At 35.2% G+C, this 24,059-nt stretch overlaps 1 protein-coding gene across 1 annotated transcript in view; it reads left to right on the top strand.

Annotated features, from left to right (window-relative positions):
• Positions 1–24,059, top strand: part of LOC132700196 (serine/threonine-protein kinase S6KL) — a 70,429-nt gene that overhangs the window by 25,457 nt on the left and 20,913 nt on the right. The window lies entirely within an intron of this gene.

Here is a 24,059-nt window from a genome sequence, read left to right on the forward strand (position 1 = left end):
AGTATTACCATAGCCTCTCTCTCTCTCTCTCTCTAATAATTTATCCACGAAAACGGCAATTTTCACGGTCCTTTAGAATTTTGTACCCAAAATTGACACACCCTGTACATAATCCGCAAATGGAGGTTATAGCCCTGGATCTTTCCTGGTCCAAGATTTTTTCCAACATAGTATACGGTTTTCGAGAAAATAAGTTTTTTCTGAAACCATGCAGTGCGCCGTGGTAATCAATGACGCCATCGCGTCTTGACAGTCCCCGAAATAGCTACGTCAATATGGATTTTTTCAAATATCTCGAGAGGCGTATGTGACAGACGAAAACCGCAAATACAAAAATTGTAGCTCTTGATGCGGCCTATGACACTGTTTGGACCGATTAGCCATATTTTTTACGATTTTTGATTTACTCTGTAAAAGAGGTCTTTTAGAATATTGGAGGCTTTACAGAAATAGTGGTAAGGTAAAATCGTAGATTGCTTGTAAAACAGCAAAAAGAACTATTTATTTAGTGGCTCAATTACAATCGCTAAAGTTCACAGCAATTAAGAAAATGAAATAGAAAACGATGTTTACTGTTAATGCCGAAGAGATAAAGAGGGAAGATAATGCCACAAGCGGTTTTAAGTTATTTGTTATGTGAAGTTATGAGAAAATATTAAATATAAGAGTTGTTGAGATTGCTATTTTAAAGTATACAGGGCGCTCAAAAAAGCGCCACGAAAGAAACGTACTTTTTTTTTTAATCCTTCAATTTTTTTATAAATAGCAATATGGACGGTGTTTTCTAAGCTAATTAAGGCGGCGAGTTTTGGGTCCATTTTAAAAAGAAAACTTCATATATGAACATACGTCCTAAACGTCTTAACTTTTCAAAAATAAAACGTATTTTTCAAATATCTATAATGCATCAAAAGTTACGCCTCCTCTCAGCATGATTATAAAAATATCAGTAACGGCAAATGTCGTTATTTTTTTTTAGGAAATCAGTGGAGTGTCTCCATGAATAAAAATAAAAATATTAAAAATAAAATATCTAGTTTCTACTTATCAACTAGCGTCCTTCGGAAAAAAACATAACATAATAATAATTATAAATATTTCAAAAATACACTTCGGAGTACTTCGATTTTTGGAAGTATTTTAATAAAACAAATGGTTGATAATAATTCTCTGCTTATTGTCACATTAACGATATTGTTTAAATCGTAAATCGTACATCGAATTGAAAAAAATCAAGAAATTAAATTTCTGGAGAATCTAACAATAATCAGTGGCGTACCATCAATGTGAAATTTCGTACGCCCGCCACTGGTGCCTTTTAAAAATTTGCGGTAGACTAAATAATGCCCCTATATCTCTCGTCATGGGACATTGGGACATATGTTCATACGAAGTTGTCTTTTTAAAATGACCCAGAAATCGCTCCCTTAATTGTTGTCATTCATTTAGAAAAAAACCTTACACATCACATATATATATATATATATATATATATATATATATATATATATATATATATATATATATATATATATATATATATATATAATGTGATGACACTGTATTCCGGGATATCATCCGTTCGCTCGCTGAACTCCGACTGGAATCCTGCATCCGACTGGAATCCTGCAAATCCTGCATCCGACTGGAATCCTGCAGACGTTTCGCCAAAATCTCACTTGGCATCTTCAATGCTCGCGCTCCGAAAACACTTCGAACACTGGAGGCGACCTCGATTAGTAACTTAGTCAATTTTTTTTGTATTTCGAAATTTAACGAGCAAAATTTGGAATTTGAAATACGAATTTCAAAGTCACGACAAGCTTTGATAAATATAAAAAATTGTACAAGTAATAACGAGTTCCAATTACAACATTCCACGTATCTCGCGCACCCTGTAGGATAGCAAATTGTGCCATGTTTTATAGTTTTTCATTTACCGCTAATAATTTATCCACGAAAACGGCAATTTTCACGGTCTTTTAGATTTTTTTACCAATAGTTGACACACCCTGAACATAATTGCAAAAATTCCGCAAACGGAGGTTACAGCCCCGGATCTTCCACGTTTCCTGGTCCAAGAATTTTTCCAAAATAATAATCAATGACGTCATCGCGTCTAGATTGAGGACGAGAAATGGTGATTTTCGTTTGGATTTTTTCAAATGTTCTGAGCAGCGTATGTGATTGAATTGGCGACGCACCCTGTATATTTTTGAAAAATTGTCAAAAATAAAAGTTTATGGAGCTGTATCTTCTGCGTCTTCCGGTTCAAGAATTTTTTTGGTCTCGTAAACGGTTTTTGAAAAATGATGTTTTTTGTAGACCCTTGCACACCAAATCACCACAATCTCCAAAAAACAGTCGAAAATGGCGAAAAAAAGATGGATACCGGCGTCGGATCAGGGCCATTTCTTATAAGCTTATGTGCCTCGTGGAGTGTTAAAAAGGAGGCAGATTTCAATTTTGTAGCTGCAACGGTTCGAAAGTTATCCAGGAAAAACCAAAAGACGAGAACGGAGAACAGACAGACGAAAAAAAATGTTTTTCCCGACGGTGATCATTTCTGTACCAACGGCGGTCCCGTAGGACCTACCGTTACCTAGATATATAAAATTTTTGTACGAACGCAGATACTTTCGAAATTTGGATTTCATCGATTCGTAACAAGGAAGCAGGGCTCGTAAAAGGGGTCGCAAATTTTCCTGTTGATTTTGCTTTAAAATAATTTAAACGCCTCCATTAGTATTCGAATTGAAAACGATTCGGTACGCAGATATTATGATTAAGTCAACATCGAAATAAGTGAAGTAATGACGCAAACACACAACGATATACATATCGTTAATAAGCTACTTTGCATAAGAAATACTCGTGATATATTCTGATATGTGGCCCGGAGAAACAAAAATATGCAGAAATTTGAGTATATTTTAATAATTGTTGTATGGAATGTTAGCCTTAATAGGGCTACGAGCATTTTAATATACTTGGAGTCTTAGAAAGGCCTTTTCCTATATTGCTTTAATATCTGTAAAGAAACAAACAACAAAATAAATTAATGAAAACTTTTTTGAAAAAAAGTACAACATCGAAACTAGATAAGTTGTTGAAAGTGTCCTCTACCTCGGAAGATACACGCTCCAGCTCTTTTCCTCGTATATTACATCGCAGGAAGCTCTTATGCAGTTTTGACTGGGGTGCGATAAGAAAAAGTCCCAACTACTTAAATCTGGGGACCTAGGAGGCCATGGTTGAGGTCCGCCGCGATCTATTAATTATTCTTCTAGGAAAATTGGCAAATCCTCTTGTAAAAACCGACAATACTTATTATCAGCCAAGGACAAGAGAGATCCACTGTCAGCCGCCGGAGTCTACCGCATACCGTCCACGTGTGGAAAGGTGTACGTTGGAACGACAAAAAGATCTGTCACAACCAGGATAAAGGAACATCAGAGAAACTGCAGACTGGGACAAACGGACAAATCGGCAATAGCGGAACACGCGCTCAGTGAAGGGGATCACAACATTCTTTTTGGGGAAGCCAGTGCCCGCCTCGTACGAGAAGCAATAGAAATCCATAAACATAGAAAAGAAGAGACACTGCAGCTCAAACAAATTTGGAACCCCATCTCAAGGAACACAAGGACAGCCCCGGTAGTCACAACCACTCATGCGTTAAAATGCCCCGCCCCCTCCCCTCCGCGACTCACCAGGCATAAATACAACTTACGGCCGGGAGCGCGTCAGTCTGCATCCAACATCGGAGATGGAAGCGCCTCAGAAGAAGCTCACTCAACGACGGCCATTAAGCCCGAACAAAAACACTTACAGTTCATATGCGCGTATTGTTATTTTTCAAGTGTCAGTCGGTCAACAAAAAAGGTGATGGCCACGATCTTTTGGGATGGTGACGGAATTCTTTTGATATATTTTAAACATTATGCAACATTATTACATACTTTGCGAGACTGCATACGTGTAAAACATCGAGGAAAACTGACCAGAGGCGTGCGTCTTTTGCACGATAACGCACCTGTCCATACTGCTGGTGTTGCACAAGCTGCCATTTTAGACAGATAGATCATCCTCCCTATAGTCCACTATTATTTGTTTGGATATTTGAAAAAGGACTTACGTGGACGGCGGTTTAACGACGTAGTTGAGTTAAAAGAGGCTCTTTTAGCTGATTTTGCAGACAAACCAAAAGAATATATATTTTTAAGGGATTGAGTTGTTAATAAAGAGATGTAATAAGTGTATTGAAGTTAAGGGGGATTATATTGAAAAATAATAAAAAATTGTTACTCTACTTTGTTTTGTTTGTTGTAATTTTACCTGAATTTATAAGGTTGTTCGGAAAGTCATTTCGTTTTTTCCCGTCAGAGGACTTAATTACGTTTTTTCGAAACCAACTTCACATTTAAGCCGCATAACCATTATATGTCTTGAGAGCTGATATCGCAAGGCTTGTGTGTGAAAAAGTTCTATTAATTCTACGCAGTAGTTTTTGGTTGGTGCCCTTTTAAATACGGAGAGCAATAAGCAGCATTTTCGTCATATTTTACTTTTTTACTTCAGAAAAGGTAAAAATGCTGTCCAAGCGAGAAAAAAATTGACGGATGTGTATGGAGAAGGCTTGTTAACAGTACGCCAGTGCCAGAACTGGTTTGCAAAATTTCGATCCGGCAATTTTGATGTACCACGGTCTGGAAGGCCGGTCGAAGCTGACAAAGATGCGATAAAGGCATTAGTTGATGCAAATCGGCGAATAACCACACGAGAGATCGGTGAGAGATTAAATTTGTCGAATTCGACTGTTTATGGCCATTTGAAAGGCACGGGCTTAACCTCGAAGCTCGATGTGTGGGTGCCCCATGTCCTTACGGAGCGAAATTTGTGTCGTCGCGTTGACGTATGTGATTCGCTCCTCAAACGTCAAGAAAATGATCCATTTTTGAAGCGGATTATTACTGGGGACGAAAAACGGGTTGTATACAACAATATTAAACGCAAGAGGTCATGGAGCAGAAAAGATGAACCGGCTCAAAGCGTGTCAAAAGCCAACATTCACCAAAAAAAGGTGATGCTCTCCGTTTGGTGGGATGTCAAAGGAATCGTTTTTTTTGAGCTTTTGCCGGACAATTCAGAAGTCTATCCACTGGACAAATTGAATTATTCACTTAAAGAGAAGAGGCCCGAATTAATCAACAGGAAGGGTGTAGTGTTCCACCAGGATAATGCGAGACCTCACACAAGTTTGGTCACTCGCCAAAAACTTTTACAGCTTGAATGGGACGTACTGCAACATCCACCATATTCTCCAGATCTCGCGCCTTCCGACTACTATTTGTTCCGGTCCCTGCAAAATTTTTTGGATGGCAAAACCTTTACCTCAAATGAAGATGTCAAAAACCACCTGAACCAGTTTTTTGCCAACAAGGACCAAAACTTTTATGAGAGGGGAATTGTGTCACTGCCAGAAAGATGGCAAAAGGTGTTGGACCCGAATGGCCAATATATAATTTAATAAAATATTTATTCATTATACGAAAACTGTCTTTCGTGTTCCCCAAAAAAAACGAAATGACTTTCCGAACAACCCAATAATATCCCATCCCATCCCATCAGGGTTCTACAACTAAATTTGGAGACGCTAGACCCAGACGGTTGACTACCATTTTCAACTGCACTGAAAGATGCGCGATGCGTTTGTTGTGTGTTTTGCTTTACCTGGTTTCTCGTTCGCAAGTTTCATAGCCAGACGGGCCGACCCAGACGCAATAAATTACGAAATACTTAACCTCGGCGTTCGGGCCCAGATTTATGATGAAGGTGGCGATAACACGCGAAAAAAATAATGCAAATTCAAAATTTAGTACTACGGAGGAAGATCGCGTGTGCTGCGGGACACAACGTTAACCCATCGCGTACCATAAAGTGCCAGTTTTTTTTTTACATTTACGTAGAAGATCATGTTCAATGGTAAAACGTCGAGCAATTGTCCTCTTGCCCCACATAATAGCTACCAAGTCTACCACAAGTCATAAGAGCAGCCCTAAAAAATAATATTTATATGTGCGATTTTCGAATCAACAACATTGAAAGGACCACTTGATTGTCCCAATGAATTTTGATGAATATTCCTCCTGAAAACTAGGAAGAAACTGATCATCGGTAGAGTTTTTCAAAGAAAAATAGTGTCCTGCGTCCTCCTCAAAACAAGTTTGAGGAGTGAGAGCGATTTAAACTCAAAACGTGCCATGTGCTGCATGCTTTTTAAAAACCACAGGGACTGGATTTAATAATGTATTCGATGCAAGAAGTGGATTCGCGGACTTTGCAATTCACAAAGCACCGATAACAGCGAAAACAAAGAAACTTAGATGGAAAATTGAAAAAGTTCAAATTTAATTTTTTTTTATGCCAAAAGTGTATTTAGTTTTTAAGTTAAGAATTGTTTCCTTTTGCGTATATTTTCTGCTACTGTTTTTGATTTTAAAATTGTTAGTTAATTAAAACGTTTTGTTTTTCTAATGACCAGTACAACGGGTCTTAAATAAAAGTTTTTCTTCAAAAAAAGGGTATTTTTTTGGGATGATCAGTTTTTATTTATTTTTTTTTTTAACATTTACGGGTAACTTTGACATACCCATTTTTTGATATTTTTTCGAACAGTTTTGCCTTATTTATTTCACAACTTCAGGCTAATAAATAACGACGTTATATTAAAAAACGTCCCAAAAACGTCAAAGTTTGACCTACATCAACTTTGTTATTTTAAATGGAACACCCTGTATACTTTGACATTTTGGAAGCTTTGGTTAAAATAAAGATCACTTTCTTAAGAAATTCCTATTCGAATTTAGGCAGAAATTGAGGTTATGTGTTTTTTTTTTCATATTTTGATTGCCCCATATGAAATTGTGTTGTGGCCCTACTGTATTTCAACGAAAATTTAACCACATACTAAGGAGATGATGCACTACTCAATCAGTTTGACAGGTGCGCCTCAGCTTATACAGGGTGTCCCAAATCTAAATCTAAATATAAATAGGCATATGAAAAACAACAGGTCAAAGTTTGTTTATACCTTAATGCATTAAAAAAAAGATTGTGGTGTCATAGCCAACTACATTTTTAAATATTTTGAATTAACGAAATCTTTTTAGTTAACTTTTTTTTTATAGATTTATTTATTCAAATTTGTTAGTTAGCTTATTAATTTTAATTACCTATTTTTGTTATCTATCATTATCATTATCATCGTTAAATGTTTCCTTAAATCTGAATTCTGAAGTTTTATTAAATCTGTATTGTTAGCAATAGGTTTCGTTCGTATATCTGGAGTATTATATCTTTAAAAGAAGTAGTATCATGTCTTTGCTATTTAAAAAATACTTAATATTGCCAACAAGTCACCTAATGTGGGGCAGCTTTAAATTCAACAAGAATTTATACGGGTGTTATCTTAAACCTCGAATATCTCAAAAAGTAACTAAAATTTAATAATAAGGTAAATTACAAACTAACCTAATTTTTTATACTAGAACTGATATCTGAATAAAAATATAGGGTGCTCCATTTGAAAATCTTGAGATATTTGGGACACCATGTACCAGCTGAGGCGCATCTGGCAAACTGATTGAGCAGTGCAGTAGCGTCGCAACACAATTTTATATGGGGCGATCAGAATATGAAAAAAAAAAACACATAATCTCAATTTCTGCCTCAACTGTGCAAAATTCGAATCGCAATTTCTTAAGAAAGCGTATCTTAACCAAGGACCCCAAACATGTCGATATATACAGGACGCTTCATTTAAAATAACAAGGTTTATGTCGGAGGGCACACTTTTGGGACATCCTGCATCAACAAAATTATAATATTTAAAATCTTCGGGAGAGTCCAAGAAACTTTTGTACGAAACCTTTTTTCGTATCCCCTACGGGTTTCCAGGTCGTATAGTGGGTCGTTTTATTTGGCACACGGTGTACGTGGCCCGCCAAAAGTCACGTTACATGTTGAACACACCTCGTACAGTTATTTTAGAAAATTTTCTCAGCTTATACTGTACCAACACCCTTTCTTTACCAGTCTTGATCAGATTGACCACGTTCTACCAATTATTTTACATATATTTACTTTCAACAGAGGGTGCTCAGAACCGTATGTTTTTACCTTTAGAAGTTAAGTGTTGAAAGTGACGATGAAAGCCACTTAGGGTTCCTTTTTCACCTCCTATGAGTATCTTGGGCATCCCCGGAGGTGGAACGGCGAGTTAGTAGAATCATCTTCTAGATTTCGGTACACATAATAATATCAGAGAAAACTCCCTATAGCGCAACCCTGTATAACATAAAACTCTGTACTACGAATAAAATTTATTATGTCTCCATACAAAGCTATGTATTTTAATCCACTCTGTATAACGAATTTGTCACTCTCTATACCGAAAGAAAAAATTTGAAGATTTGGATCGGGCAGTGTTGCAGTGGTTCCAACAGCAACGTCTTAAAAATGTACCACTCTCTGCATCCATTGTAAAACTAAAAGCAGAAAAGTTTGCTGAACAGCTGCACATCCCCATATTACAAGTGTATTACAGCCGATGGACCAGAGCGTAATAAAAAGTCTTAAGAGTCGATACAAACATTTTAATGGAAATGCTCGAGTCCGAAGACGAAAAGTTTGGAAACAATTCAACACAATGCGAACAGGACTTGGTAGATGATCAGCCACTGAGCGAGTGGATAAACCAGTTTCAAACAACAAGAATTTGCAAGAATTTGTGGTGATAGATCAGGATTTGCCTACAACAGCAGACTTGACAGAGGAAGCCATATTACAACAAGCAAGAAAGGGTGACGAGGAGCACCAAGAGGAAGAAGAAGATGAAGAAGTTGATCTGGGGCCATCACCAACCATTCAACAAGCCCTATATTAAGTTCAGCTGGTAGAGGAGTTTTTTTTGTATCATGAGGAAGATGCCCCTCTCGAAGAAGTGGTGAAAATACAAACCAAAGTACGAGATGCGTATTGGCATACTAAAAAAATTCAAAAAAGATGACCGATTATTTGAAACATTAAATGTAGTTCTTAAATGTTTATATAAAATGTTCCTAAGTAGATATATAAAATAATTAAATATTACAGAACACATATGCGTATTATGCCTATAACTTTTTATAAGGAAAAAAAAAGCAGTCCCTTCGATTTCGCTACGTAGAGTTTCGACTGCGAGACACGACCGGCATTCACCCGATTTCTTACGTGCCTTCACAACTTAATCGTCTGTAAACAAAGCCGGTGCGTCAAAAGTACGCCGACGGTAGTCGTTATTATGTGATTTGGTCGGCGGTACACCCGAATGAATCACATCGTTACGTTTGTACACTACCGACGCAGGCGAATGAATTATTTAATCGATAATCGCCCCGGGCAACCGTTCAAAAATTTAAAAGAAATGTCGTCTTTCCCGACTCCAACATTGCTGTACCGGGTGGTAAACTGTACCTTCGAATTTGAGTCCAAAGGCACCGTAATACACTGCAAATGTTAAGTGAAAAGTATCGATAATAGAGCAGAACAAAGGGACGATAAAGATGTTATTAAAAAACACCAAGAACACCGGGAAGGCGATGAAGGAAGAACAGTAGCATTTTACTTTCTAAAAAACTCCTGCGTCGGTTTTTGTTGACTCGAACTTGCTGACGTTTCGCCAATCATGCAACAAGTTTCGGAATTTAAATTCAGGTAAATTTGTGGTCCGCAATAGAAAATAATCGTGTGCGAATTATGCAAAATATGTGCGAGTCTAGTGTATCTCATTAGATGCTCCCGCCCAAATGAAGAAAACACTATTCTACTGAGACTAAGTTATAAACAATGTTTATTCGACTCTTATTGAACGTGGTGCCAGCGAGCAAGCATCTTTAGAAGAAACGGCCACATTGACGAAAATTCCAACATCAACTGTATGGAAAATTGTGAATAATCTCATTTCAGCGAGGAAAAAAGAAGCGATGCTGACATTTTCTCGAGTGTAGATGAAAGTGATCAAGATATAATACGGTGTAAAATTTACCAGTTGTACGAGGAACAAAGCATGCCTACATTAGGTATCTTAATTAGAAGGCTTGAAAAAGATGAAACCGGTGTTAAATGTGGCAGAACTACTTTATAGAAGTGTATTCAAAAGGTATACAAAAGGCAAGTTTTAATGGAAAAATTAGGATTTACAGAGAACAACAAAGCCAATTATTTACTTGGATGAAACCTGGTTCGACACTTATGATACCCCGGAGAGGGTTGGGTTGACTCAACTGATAAGTGTAAAACAGACGCGCCATCAAAAAGAGGTAAAAGAATAGCTATTTTGCATGCTGGCTCTAAAAATGGCTGGATTCCAAATCGACTTTCTCTGTCTGCGAAAAATATTAAAGATTCTTCTCTGGACTACCATGAAGGCACCACCGCCGATTTACTTGAAAGTTGGTTTAAAAGCAAGCTAGTTCCAAACATTCCTCCTAATAGCGTAATTGTAATGGACAATGCAAGACATAAAAACAACAATCCAAAACTACATGTATAATAACGACATTTATTTTCACGAAGATTATACCAAAAAGCAATTAATTGAGGTTCTACAAAGTTTGAACCTACAAAAGGAATACGTCCGTGATAATTATGCAAAAAATCTAGGGCGTACAGTTTTAAGGCTTACCACTGTATATTTAATCTCATTGTTTGGCACCTACTGAAATCTGCCATTCGTCGTAACAATGTTTTTTCCCGTGATAACTCCAATGTTCCCAAACTTATAGAAACCGAAGTTTTAAAGTTGGGCAAATTATGTTAAACATATAGAAAAAACAGAACAATCGTATATCCATATTGCAAATAATATAGAACAAATAATAATTAGAACAGGCGATGATAGCGATAGTGATACTGATATATTATGTGAATAATTTTAAGTAATTTAAGTAGGTAATAAAAATAATTTGTAATTTTATTTTAAATTTAAACATAAATACATGCATAAATAAATAAATATTGTTTAGTACATTTCCTAACAAAACCCCAAATAATTAAAATCTAAGCAAAGTACGGACCTGTTCGGTCATATTTCAATGTTACAGCTTGCCCGGCTCTTTCCTTAATTCGTATCAGTTAGTCACTTTTTTATATTTGTGAACAGACTTTACCCAAGTTTTATTGTCGTCTTAATCGTAACTATCATAATTGCGTGTAAAAGCCAGCACGATGAAGATTGACACACTCTCTGCATAACACATAACACTCAGTCGAAGCAAGGCTTTTAACGGCAACATCAACATGTAATTTTTTTTATAATTTTTAATTATCCGCCTTTTGTTCTGACCGTGGTTGCAAGCAATATCTATTCGGCAGGCTATAATGATTTAAGCGAGAAACTTAATATGACGAATTCTTAGAAATCGCAAAACAATCTTCTCTTCGCAATACAAAAACCAAGTTACCGATTACCAGGAAGTATCGGTTAAATATTTTCAATGATTGGTGTTTATTATTAAAATCAATTGACTCGTATCGGCGTTCGATCATCAGGAAATGAATGACATTTTTATGCAATTAACATTCCGGTTTCTGTGGAGATATAATGCCGATAGGCATGCCCGCCTAGCAAAGGCGGATTTAACATCAAGAAGACGACTCGTCAGAATATTGATTTAAGCATTCATACGATTGCGGATAACAACTAACATTAGGATTTCGTTGATAATGGTTTGTTTGATAAACGCTATTTTAACCACGAGTTTAATTTGGCACAAAAAAAAAACAGATTATTACTTACAGATGAAATTTTTTCTTTGTCCAGAAGTTAGTAGTTGTGGAACTATTAACATGGTCTATTAAATCACAAAATGTCTATGTATAATTAATACAATATAATAATAAGATTATGTCTTTAACTTCTATAGCCTCTGAAAAAGACTATTTATAGTAGTATTTCTTAACTGCCTCTATTTGTTAAAAATTATCAAAAATCAGTGGTCAATAACTAACCTGTATATGAAGTACGTACCTAATTGATTTAAAACTAGCAAAAAATCAGTATAAAATAATAAATTTTAATATGAAGCGATGTATATTTAATTCGGATTAAATACATTTATATTGAAACAAAATTTGAATTATTCAGTTGAAACGAACTTAATAATTATAAGAAAAAAATGTAAGAGAATTTTTGCAGCTTCGGGAAGATTTTACGTCAAGTCTATTATCAAAAATAATTTTCCGTTTGAATATAAGTTGGAGATAATTCTTCGGGTGACTATAGTGTAGATGTGTCCGCATTTTTTTCTCGCAACTGTTCAATTTGCTTCGTCTACAATGACCCATTTAGCCGCCCAAAATACCTCGAGTTGCTTGAACCCATTCTCATCATAATATTCGATTAAGTGGCCCCCCGGGCTTGATCGTTGGTCTCCAAACGATTCAGTTTCGGATACGCTTTTGTGTTGTCGTATACTACGAAGCCTTCGCTAATTGGATAAATCCTCTCTATAACAAACAACCATCACAGGAAAAGGTGAAACAAAAAGCCAAAGGTGAAACCTTTGCTTAGATTAGTTTTGTTGGTAATTAGTTTATTTATATTTTTGAAAAGAAAGACTGGCAAACAAGTCCTTCAAAAAGCCAAAAAAAAAGACACAAAGATGCATTTTACATTTTTTTCCTGCTCCATACAAAGATGCATTTTACATTTTTTTCCTGCTCCATTCTAATGCTCCAGTAACACTTATATTTTTGTTACTTCTCAAATCATCTCAAATCATCAGTGTTTTTGATAAAATCGAACTATGCTTTATTTAAATCTAAGGTTTTATCTTAATTGAACATAAAATATGTACCAGTCCGTGCAAATGACTTGAAGGTGGGACCACAAATTTACCGATAGAATGGAAAATCTCTTTGCTCTTTATAAATGTACATTTTATTGAACTGAGGTGGCTTTTGTTTGATGAAAATCCATTTAACAAAATAAATAAGAACTATAAGTTTCGACAACACCGTGTCTTTTTCAATGGTAATATTTACGAACCAGCTGCTACTATATATACCGAAAAATGACCATAAAACCTTAATTAATATTGTTGTGATAATTTAAGTTTAATAATGTAGAAGTATTTAAATCGAATTGTTCATGTTTTTTATTTATAATTTTATCTATAAAGGACGGATTGTAGCCGTTGTTCAGTGCAATTTGTTTAATGATATTAAGTTCTTCGTTGTGAACTAAAGAATATAATTTTGGCGGTTGTGGATTCGTAATTGTTAAAAAATACTTATCTTTGTCACTAAATAGTGCGGAGTTAGTAATTTCCTTGAGTTGCCTTTGATATAACTCGGTAGGATCGTGTTTGATACATCGGAAAAGTTGTGGTTTAAGAAAATTGTTGGTTTTTGAAATATATTCTGGAAGATCAATAGCTATATGACTGTCTTCCCTTTATCTGCACGTGTAAATATTATGTTATTTTCAGAAGCTTTGTTTTTGGATAGTTTTGAGAAATTTCTTGTTGTTTGTTGTTATCTATTAATTGAGATATCCGGAGAGGAGTTAGACAGGGATGCGTCCTGTCTCCATTGCTTTTTAATTTATACTCCGAAGCGATATTCAACGAAGCTTTTGAAGAACAAGAGTTGGGAGTGAAAGTGAACGGAATACCAATTTCGAATATCCGATATGCGGATGACACTGTCCTCATTGCCAATGATGTTGAGGAACTACAGAGAATGTGTACTAGGTTATGTGGCAGCAGCAACGAATACGGGATAAACATTAACGCCGACAAAACCAAATTTATGATAATCAGTAGGAAAAAACCAATGTATACAGATGCCGCAATTCAGATAGAAAACCGAAATATAGAACGAGTAACACAGTTCAAATACTTAGGATGCTGGCTGCATGCAGGATGGAACTCGGAAAAAGAGATTAGGTGCAGAACAGAGATCGCACGTGCGGCATTCATGAGATATGAAAAAATCCTTAGAAATCGAGACCTACACCTGTCTCTTCGAGTCCGATATGCAAAATGCTATGTTTGGTCGGTATTTTTGTACGGAGTGGAGGCATGGACTGTGAATGCAAAAATGATCAACAGAGTGGAAGCCTTCGAAATGTGGACCTACCGACGTCTTCTGAGAGTCCCGTGGACGGACAGAGTAACTAACGACGAAGTACTAAGAAGAGTTCATAAGAACAGAGAACTACTTACAGCCGTAAAACGCAGGAAAACGGCCTACCTCGGACACATTTTTAGACATGATTGGTATCAGCTGTTACAACTCATATTAGAGGGTAAAATAGATGGCAAGAGAGGAATAGGAAGGAAACAGATGTCATGGGCAAGGAACATTAGACAATGGACAGGTCTAAAAACAATTGGGGAACTTGTCAACGCGGCAAGATAGAGACCAATTTCAGCGTGTGGTCGCCAACATCCATTAAGTGGATAGGCAGCGTGATGATGATGATGATTAATTGAGAGTTTATTATATTCGCTAATACATGTTTATTTAAATTGGAATCGTTAATGTCCTTCATTGTTAATTCACAGTCGATCCCTAAACAGTCTAATTCTCTATTAATGTTCGAGTGCTGTAAGTTAAAGTTGAAACTTTTTTCCAGAAATTCAACTTCATTTTTAGAAAATGTATCTGTTAAGTTTATGAACCTGTTGTAAAATTGGTGGTCGATATACTTTGTAATAATTAGCTTGCTGTTAGATATTGTTGTATTAGAAATTAATTTGTCTAACTTTAGTTTTTGTCTAAGAAACTTTTTATGAATGATAGATGAAATGTCTGTTCGAACTCTATAATCAAATGTGTCAAATTCTAGGGGATTAAGTCGATGAGACAATTCATAAATGTTGTATCCCGTTTTGTGTACTCGTGTTTTCGTTCTTCCTTCATCCATTTCGTCTGGCCTTGGAGCTGGGGAAATTGTCACGTGAATATCTATAATTTCGTGAAAATCGGAACTTTTAGTTCTTATTTATTTTGTTTAATGGATTTTCATCATCAGTTTAAAACGGTATGCCCAGTCTGTTCAGCCAAATGATCGTTAAGGTAATTTAAAATAGAATTCAATTGTCTGTCCGTTCCAACAAAGCAAGCAAAGACATCATCCACGTATCTGTACCACCATATCAAGCTTCTAGTATGATATTTTCCATAAAAATCTCGACTAACAAAGGACTAAGTGGGTTTCCCAAAATCTCAAAAATGAAATGCGGATCTTGTCCTAAAATTTGTATTGGACAAACAGGTAGATCCTTCAAGAAACGCGTTAACGAACATAAAAGAGCGTTTAAAAACAATAGTCTAGATTCTAATTATGCTACACACTCGAACACAGAAAGACACATTTTTGACGACAATTTTGATACTTTACATACAGCCACAAAAAGTAGAAAATTAAATTTATTGGAAGCCACGGAGATTAACAAAATGAGACATTCAAATGTATTGCTTAACGAACAATTAGATTTAAATACCTTTCCATTATTATTGAACTTAAAATCCGAGCCACTTCGGGCATTTCCGGGATTTTGACGTTTATAATTTGTTATTATTTTTAATTGGTTCGTGACGGTCGAACGTGTATGCAACACGTTCGGTAAACCTTTTAAGTCACTCGTTTATTAAACACTCGCCCCGCTCGTGTCAAATAAACTCGTGAGTCGAATGCCGTTTACCGCACTTGTTGCATAATATACTATTAATCACTCGTGCCGTTTACCGCACTCGTTACATAATGTAATATAATTTTATTATTATTTATGGTACGATTGCGTTTATTTTCATCTGGATAAGTTAACTCGTATTTGAAAAATTGCGGCCGATATCGAAAAAGGAAATAAAATATATATTTTATGTATTTTTCAAAATATGTACAAATTTCGTTCCATCTCCATCGCACCGGCCTTAATTTTTGCAATAAACCGTCTTTAAACGCCACCATAAATCGCGATTGTTTATTGGTCAATAAAACGACTGGAACGGTAATAAAAAGCAGCCGTTTTAATTTTATTTCTCCAATAAAATTTTTTAATACGCGCCAGCAAATCGGACGCAAAAAAAGGGCCCCATTATTATTACGTTTCGTTGGGGAATTTGCGGTAAAAGATGATCCGCGTAAAACAATGGAACATCGTGCCACCTACACGATCCAAGGTCGACAGGAAGAGGTTTTCGGTAATTGGTCGTTTAGATAAGACGAGCGTGCACAAAGCCCAATTTCGGGTGATTTATGACAATTAGTTGATTGGTTGGTATTGTTTTTAACTGCCGACATCAACTGGTGAACACAACAACAATTATTTGCCTGTTCAGCAATATCGATCGAGACGCCATCCACAGCTTTACAAATTCATCTACACTTTAAAAACAATTTGAAAAATTTATAGAAAGCGACGAGTGCCTTTGTTTTAGTCGATTTTGCAATTTGCTTCTAATTTTTGGAATTATAGTTTCTCCATATGTTTATAGGGCGTCTAGAGTTTTATTTCAGAAAATTAAAAATCAATTTAATTAATTAAAATTAAATATTTATTTTTGACGCTGCAAAAATCGTAACTATTGCATAATAATGGACTTTCACTTTTAGAAGCTTCGAGGAAAGTGCTTTTTCTCGACGTTAAGGTTAACTGTAAAAAAATGAAATTTCGGCAGATAGTGAAAAATATCGGGTGCGTTTTTTTGATTTTTGTACGAATTTTGTGTTTCTTTCCTGAATCGCCGCTAGAGGGCGTTTCGCGACATCACCGCAGGTAAAATTTACTTTCTTGCAAAAGTTAAATGCAAGATATCACTTTTATTACGACAAAATATATATATATATATATATATATATATATATATATATATATATATATATATATATATATATATATATATATATATATATATATATATGTAGATATACAGGGTTTTTCACTTAAAACTCCGCACGCCAATAAGTCCAAAACGAAAAGAAATATTTAATTTATGTAAAAACTAGTCAAAGTGTGGGGTCAAGTAGATATTTCCTAAAGTTTAAAAAATTCGACGCCTGGACGTCGAAAAATTATTCGATTGCAGAGACTTTGGAAATACGCGCATACAAAAGTACATATTATTTAAAAACTTTTTTGTTATTTACTCAAACTTATTTACTTTACCCGTTTCTAAGTTATACCGATTTAAAGTAAACATTTCTTGATTAATAAAAAATGTGATTAACGCTTATTTTTACAAGTATGCCATGAATGTTAGTTACTATGGCAACCATTGTTATCGCAGTTGTTTTAAGTGCAATTACAAACAATAGATTTCAACTATTTTAGTATGATTTTATTTATTATTTTTTATCGATTTAGTTCTGATAACATGATAAATAAATGAAAAAAGTACCTACAAGTTAATAACCAAAATTATTATTGCAATTAACTACATAATAAGACATTTCAAAAATTTTGTTCAAAATTATGTCCATCTGCTCGAACACAACTATCAAAAACTTTTAACAGATGAGCTTGGGTCACTTGTAGGAGAGTCCTTCTTGTGATAGCGGCACACGCTGCACTAATTTTGTTAATGAGATCAGTCATATCTTCGATAGGTTCTTCATGGATAACGTTTTTTAGGTAGCCCCAAAGAAAATAATCTGGTGGTGTAATGTCCGGGGACCTCGCCGGTCACCTTACCGGTCCATTAGTACCAAACCATCTATTGGGATATTCTCGGTTCAAATACCTCGTTACTATTTGGGCATTATGTGCAGGCGCTCCATCCTGCTGTAGCCACATATTCATTCTAGTGTCAAGAGGTATTTCTTCTAATAGTTCCGGAAGTGTATTTTGAAGAAATCTTAAATAGCGATCTGCATTTAAAGTTCCTTCGTAAAAGTAAGGTCCAATAAGGAATCCATTTAATATGCCGCACCAAACATTGATACTAAATATTCGTTGGTTACCTCTTTCTGTAATCCAACGAGGATGGTTTTCGGACCAAAAACGACAGTTGTGTCTATTAACGATTCCATTATTTTGAAATCGACTTTCGTCGCTCCATAAAATTTTTGAGAGAAAATTTGCATCTTGGCTATACAAATCGGACAATGTGGCTAAGAAATACATTCTTCTAGCACAATCGCCTGGTTCTAGTATATGAACTAATTTACTTTTGTACGGGTGAAAAGAGTTTCTATGTAGAATTCTCCACGAAGAACTTATGGTAACACCGGTATTTTTTTTTATCTCTGATAGGGATATCTTGGGGTTATTATCAACCTGCTGATGTACAGCAGCAGTATTTTCATCATTTGTAGCCGTCCTGTTCCTTTCTCTTTTAGGTTTTATGAAGCTGCCATATTCTCTTAAGTTTTTACATAAGCTTGAAAAGGTTTTTGCATCGGGGACTCTTCTATGCGGATAACGCCGTGCGTAAACTCTTTTTGCTTCTCTACAATTGCATCTGCATTCTCCAAACACCAGTAACATGTCTACTTTTTCCTCATTGCTAAATTGCACCATTTTCACATAATAATTCTTAGTTTTTTTTAAACCGAACAAATTTCGATATTTCTTGTGACAAAATGTGACAATTTTTTGATACAGCAATAACAACTTACGTTTGTAATTGCACTTAAAACAACTGCGATAACAATGGTTGCCATAGTAACTAACATTCATGGCATACTTGTAAAAATAAGCGTTAATCACATTTTTTATTAATCAAGAAATGTTTACTTTAAATCGGTATAACTTAGAAACGGGTAAAGTAAATAAGTTTGAGTAAATAACAAAAAAGTTTTTAAATAATATGTACTTTTGTATGCGCGTATTTCCAAAGTCTCTGCAATCGAATAATTTTTCGACGCGTCGCGACGCCCAGCTCTTTGCAGGCGTCGAATTTTTTAAACTTTAGGAAATATCTACTTGACCCCACACTTTGACTACTTTTTACATAAATTAAATATTTCTTTTCGTTTTGGACTTATTGGCGTGCGGAGTTTTAAGTGAAAAACCCTGTATATAACCTATAATATGGGTTTAAAAAATAAAAATTCGAATTAATGTTGAATGTTTTGGAATATTACCAGTGTGCATTGTTAACAGCTAATTTTCGTTCTGTTAGCGAAATTTATAATTATTTACTGTTGAAATAAATTACACAGGGTGTTTTGTAATTGAATGTCGATAAAAACTTGATATTAACATATCTCCTAAACGTTTTAACTTTTTAAATACACTTTAGATATTTTAATGAAATTAATCACAAATTAGTTTTTTTTTCTCTCAAAACAAAAGTTATTCTTATAATATCCAATCGTTTCTAAGCAAATTTTACTTCAATCCGATGTATTAGATGCACAAGATATTCGGTTAGTTCCTATTCCTGAAACTCTTAACATAATTTCAAAAATTATCGGCTCTCTTTCTCTCTCTCTCTAATCATTTTCACATTAAATATATTAAGCGTTCCATCACAATATATACTTCACCACAACTTTGCATTCAACACATCACTGACCACATATCAAAAGTTCTAAAGAAATATAACGTCAAAACCAGATTTACAACTTGTCCAAAAATCGCGACTCAGGTCTTTACCTGTCACCAGTATGACGAGACGATGTCTACGCCCCTCATTTAGCTCCGCCCCCTCAAACATTATATAAACAGGTACAGAGTAAAATACGAGCCAGTTTCAGTCTGAAGAAGCCAACAGGATGATTGGGGAAACGTTAGCAAATTCGATTCCACAAAACCGACGCAGGAGGAATCCGGAAGTTTTATAAAAAGTATTGACAAAATCTTCATCAAACTTCAACTCACAACAACATAAAAGAACCAAATGGATCACATCTGGACTGACTGTGACAGTGACGACTATGCTCAAAATAAAATTCAAGGTAGATGTCTGAACTAAGACCGATAAAATTCAAAAAGGCCAACCAAAGTAGACGAAAATCGATAGGCACGCTGAGATTTCAGCAATAGAGATCTTCACGCAGAGAATGTAGGAGGGATAGCAACTCGCAACCAAGCAAGAGACCTGTTCGCCTCAAACAAGCTTCAACTTCAAAGTAGAAGGTGTACAGAGCTGGGGCAAGACACCATTGCAGCAGAAGTATTGGTGGAAATTTCCTATCTGTTTTGCAATATTCCAAACTGGTGGGTGAATGGACCGATCTAAATCACTGATCATACCTCTCCATAAGAAAGACGGTACGGGAGCATGTAATAACTCTAGACAGACTACACTCATATCACGTGCCAGCTATATATTCGCTTTGTTACGGATCAGATTGTGTAAAGTCTGTTCATAGATATAAGAAAGTGCGGGCAAGCTGTAAGAATGAAATATGGCCGAACAGGTCCGTACTTTGCTTAGAATTTAATTATTTGGGGTTTTGTTAGGAAATATATTAAACAATATTTATTTATTTATGTATATTTATGTATGTATTTTATTATTATTATTATGTAGTTATTTTTATTATCTACTTAAATTACTTAAAATTATTCACATAATATATCAGTATCACTATCGCTATCATCTAATTATTATTTGTTCTATATTATTTGCAATATGGATATACGATTCTGCTTTTTCTATATGTTTAACCGAATTTGCCCAACTTTGTGGAGGGGATGTTAAAAACTTCGGTTTCTATAAGTTTGAGGACATTAGAGTTAACACGGTGAAAAACATTATTACGACGAATGGCAGATTTCAGTTGGTGCCAAGCATGTTCAATGGGATTAAATATACAGTGGTAAGGTTAAAAGTGTATGCCCTAGATTTTTGCATAATTATCACAGACGTATTCCTTTTGTAGGTTCAAGCTTTGTAGAACCTCAATTAATTGCTTTTTGGTATAATCTTCGTGAAAATAAATGTCGTTATCATACGTGTAGTTTTGGATTGTTGCTTTTGTGTCACATGAGGAAAGGGTTTTAGTCAACTGTCTACTGTGATAACTTGCAGTGTCCATTACAATTACGCTATTAGGAGGAATGTTTGGAACTAGTTTGTTTTTAAACCAACTTTCAAATATATCAGCGGTGGTGCCTTCATGGTAATCCAGACAAGAATCTTTAATATTTTTCGCAGACAGAGAAAGTCTATTTGGAATCCAACCATACAAGGGAACGACACTATCTATCTATGTTTTGTCGACTACGAACAATATAAAAGCAGGTACAGAGTAAAATGCGAGCCAATTGCAGTCAGGCTCTGAAGAAGTCAACAGGATGATTGGCGAAACGTCAGCAAGTTTGACTCAGCAAAAATTACGTGTAGGCATTCCTAAGTGTTAAACTAAAAATATATTAGGTATATATTTAATGTAATTGTTTTTTCTCAGTGTAATTTAATAAGATTATTCCCACATAAATAACCAAAAAAAAAAAATTATATTTCTATGAAAATTGATCTTTGGTGGGCTGCATGTGCTACTAAACAAAATTGTTAAAAATTGTGTTTTAATATACACAGTAGACTTAAATTTATCTTAATGACCGCGAAACGAACCCCGGAAATACGCCTTTATTAGTTAGCTGTTCTACAAAATGCAAAACCGACATTCCCACATACCAGAGCTTTGCCTTAATTACGATGCCCAACTGCCAATCATATCCTCAATTTGACGACTTAAATACGACTGGTTCTCCGCTACGCGTTTACAATCTGCTATATTTAGAAGATCTTGCAAAAAAAACCGTCTCATTTACGAGAAAACTTAATATTCAACAGCAGCTCGGATATATAATTTCCGTAGCTAATTTTAGATTTAACTGTTATGTCCCGTGTGCCCCGGGGCTGTTTTGTTCATGTTTTACGCGAACTTTTTACCCCGCTCCTGCTCTTAGCCTCCATCCATGGGCTGATACGAAAACGGTAAGGAAGAATCCATTGGCGTACGCGCCTAGGCTTGTTTAATTTTCATGGCTTGTTAGCCAATCAATGGAAAACAATTACCTACCTACGTATGTCATTGAGAACAGAATATCACTTGGACAGTACACTCACAGTACAAATAACGATTATTATTCGATTATGAGGCATAGAATAGACAACTGCAGTTTTTGTTAGGTGCAGCAAATGTTTTGCAAATTCTACTCTCACCATATAGAACCATCTTTTTTTCAGCCAGTATTCGCCGATAGGCGTTGTGTTTTCTGTGACTGCATCCATATCTTAATATCTATATATATATATATATATATATATATATATATATATATATATATATATATATATATATATATATATATATATATATATATATATATATATATATATATATATATATATATATATATATATATATATATATATATATATATATATATATATATATATATATATATATATATATATATATATATATATATATATACGTACATACGTTATAAACGTTATATACTGTCTATGGTATCTATCTATCTTATCCCGGTACGCCCATGATCAATTTTGATAGAGCGTCTTGAGCTAGATCAAGAACGCTTTACATAATCATTTGAATAATGTAAAGGATTCCTATCTGTGGCCGGACATTTAAATGGTTTTTGCAAATATAACCTTAGACGGAATGTTTTTTTTTTTATATAAATTATGGTAATTGCGTAGTCTTCACATGGCAGACGTGGAGGATGATGAATGTTAATTCATTAAAAAAAAATCATCCGAAGCGTTTTGTGTGAATTCATTACCATGTTAATAAACAAACCTTTACGGTTTCTCCTTTGCTTCTAACGAAGGAATTTCTGGAATGGCGTTATTTAAATTTTTATTCGGATTATAATTTTGCCTTTAGGTGTCGTAACAACAATTGAATGATACAGTAGGCAGACAAATGTGAATGGCGCTTCTTCCACCCAGTGTTGTCGGTTTATAAAGTTAGCTTAAGTTAGCTGATAATGGTCCTTGGAAATACACCGTTGATATGACAATAAATCGTTTGTATTGTGGCGAAGTATCTGATATAGTTTTCGAATCAGTATGTTCTTAATTTATCAACAACAAGAACCAAAACTGTTACCATTAGTAATATACAGTGGTTTCGTCTTCTTCCAGCTTTTTTTTTCAAATATCCAAACAAATAATAGTCGCTGGGGGCCATTTCTGGACTATAGGGAGAATGATCTATCTGTTGGAACCCACACTCTAAAATGGCAGCTTGTGCAACAACAGCAGTATGGACAGGTGCATTATAGTGCATTATCGGGCAGTTTTCCTAGACGTTTTACACATATGCAGTCTCGCAATTTATCTAATAATGTTGCGTAATATTAGTTTCTTTAAAATCTATCAAAAGAATTCCTTCACAATCCCAAAAGATCGTGGCCCTCACCTATTTTGTTGACTGGCAGACTCTGAATTTTCTTGGAGGTGCTTCACCCTTACGACGCCACTGCATTGATTCTTTTTTCGATAGAGGGTCATAATAGGGAACCATAGTTTCATCTCCCGTCACACTAGTTTCTATCACAGGCTTCGGTTCCGAGTTCCAAAAAAGTCCGCGCGCACTCGACACGGCGTTGTTTTTGAATAGCCGAAAGGTTTTTAGGAACCCATCTTGCACTAACCTTATGCATACCTAAATGATCATGCAGGATTCGACGAACACTTGTATCAGAAAGCTTAGTAATTTCTGAGATTTCCTTGACCTTTAAACTTCGATCAATCAATACCACCTCTTCCACAATCGCAACAATATTTTCCGTTATGACCTCCACTGGTCGACCAGTTCTTGAATCATCTTCAAGGGACTCCTGCCGCATTCGAAAACACGTTGCCCATTCTTTCACTACAGAATACGAAGGAGAACTTTGGCCGTACACACCACCCAGCCTTTCTTTAATAATTTTAGGTGCTAAACCTTCTTTTGTCAAAACCCTGGTGTGCGACATTTTTTCGGACACGTCTTGTTTAAAATGCTGTCAATAAAAAAACTATTTGACGCAAGACTTCAATTTTTTTTTCGCAGTCTACTAAGATACATATTTAAA

This window comes from Cylas formicarius, unplaced genomic scaffold (assembly GCF_029955315.1).
Source record: "Cylas formicarius isolate icCylForm1 unplaced genomic scaffold, icCylForm1.1 PGA_scaffold_3__17_contigs__length_32017465, whole genome shotgun sequence".
In the NCBI taxonomy this organism is placed as follows: domain Eukaryota; kingdom Metazoa; phylum Arthropoda; class Insecta; order Coleoptera; family Brentidae; genus Cylas; species Cylas formicarius.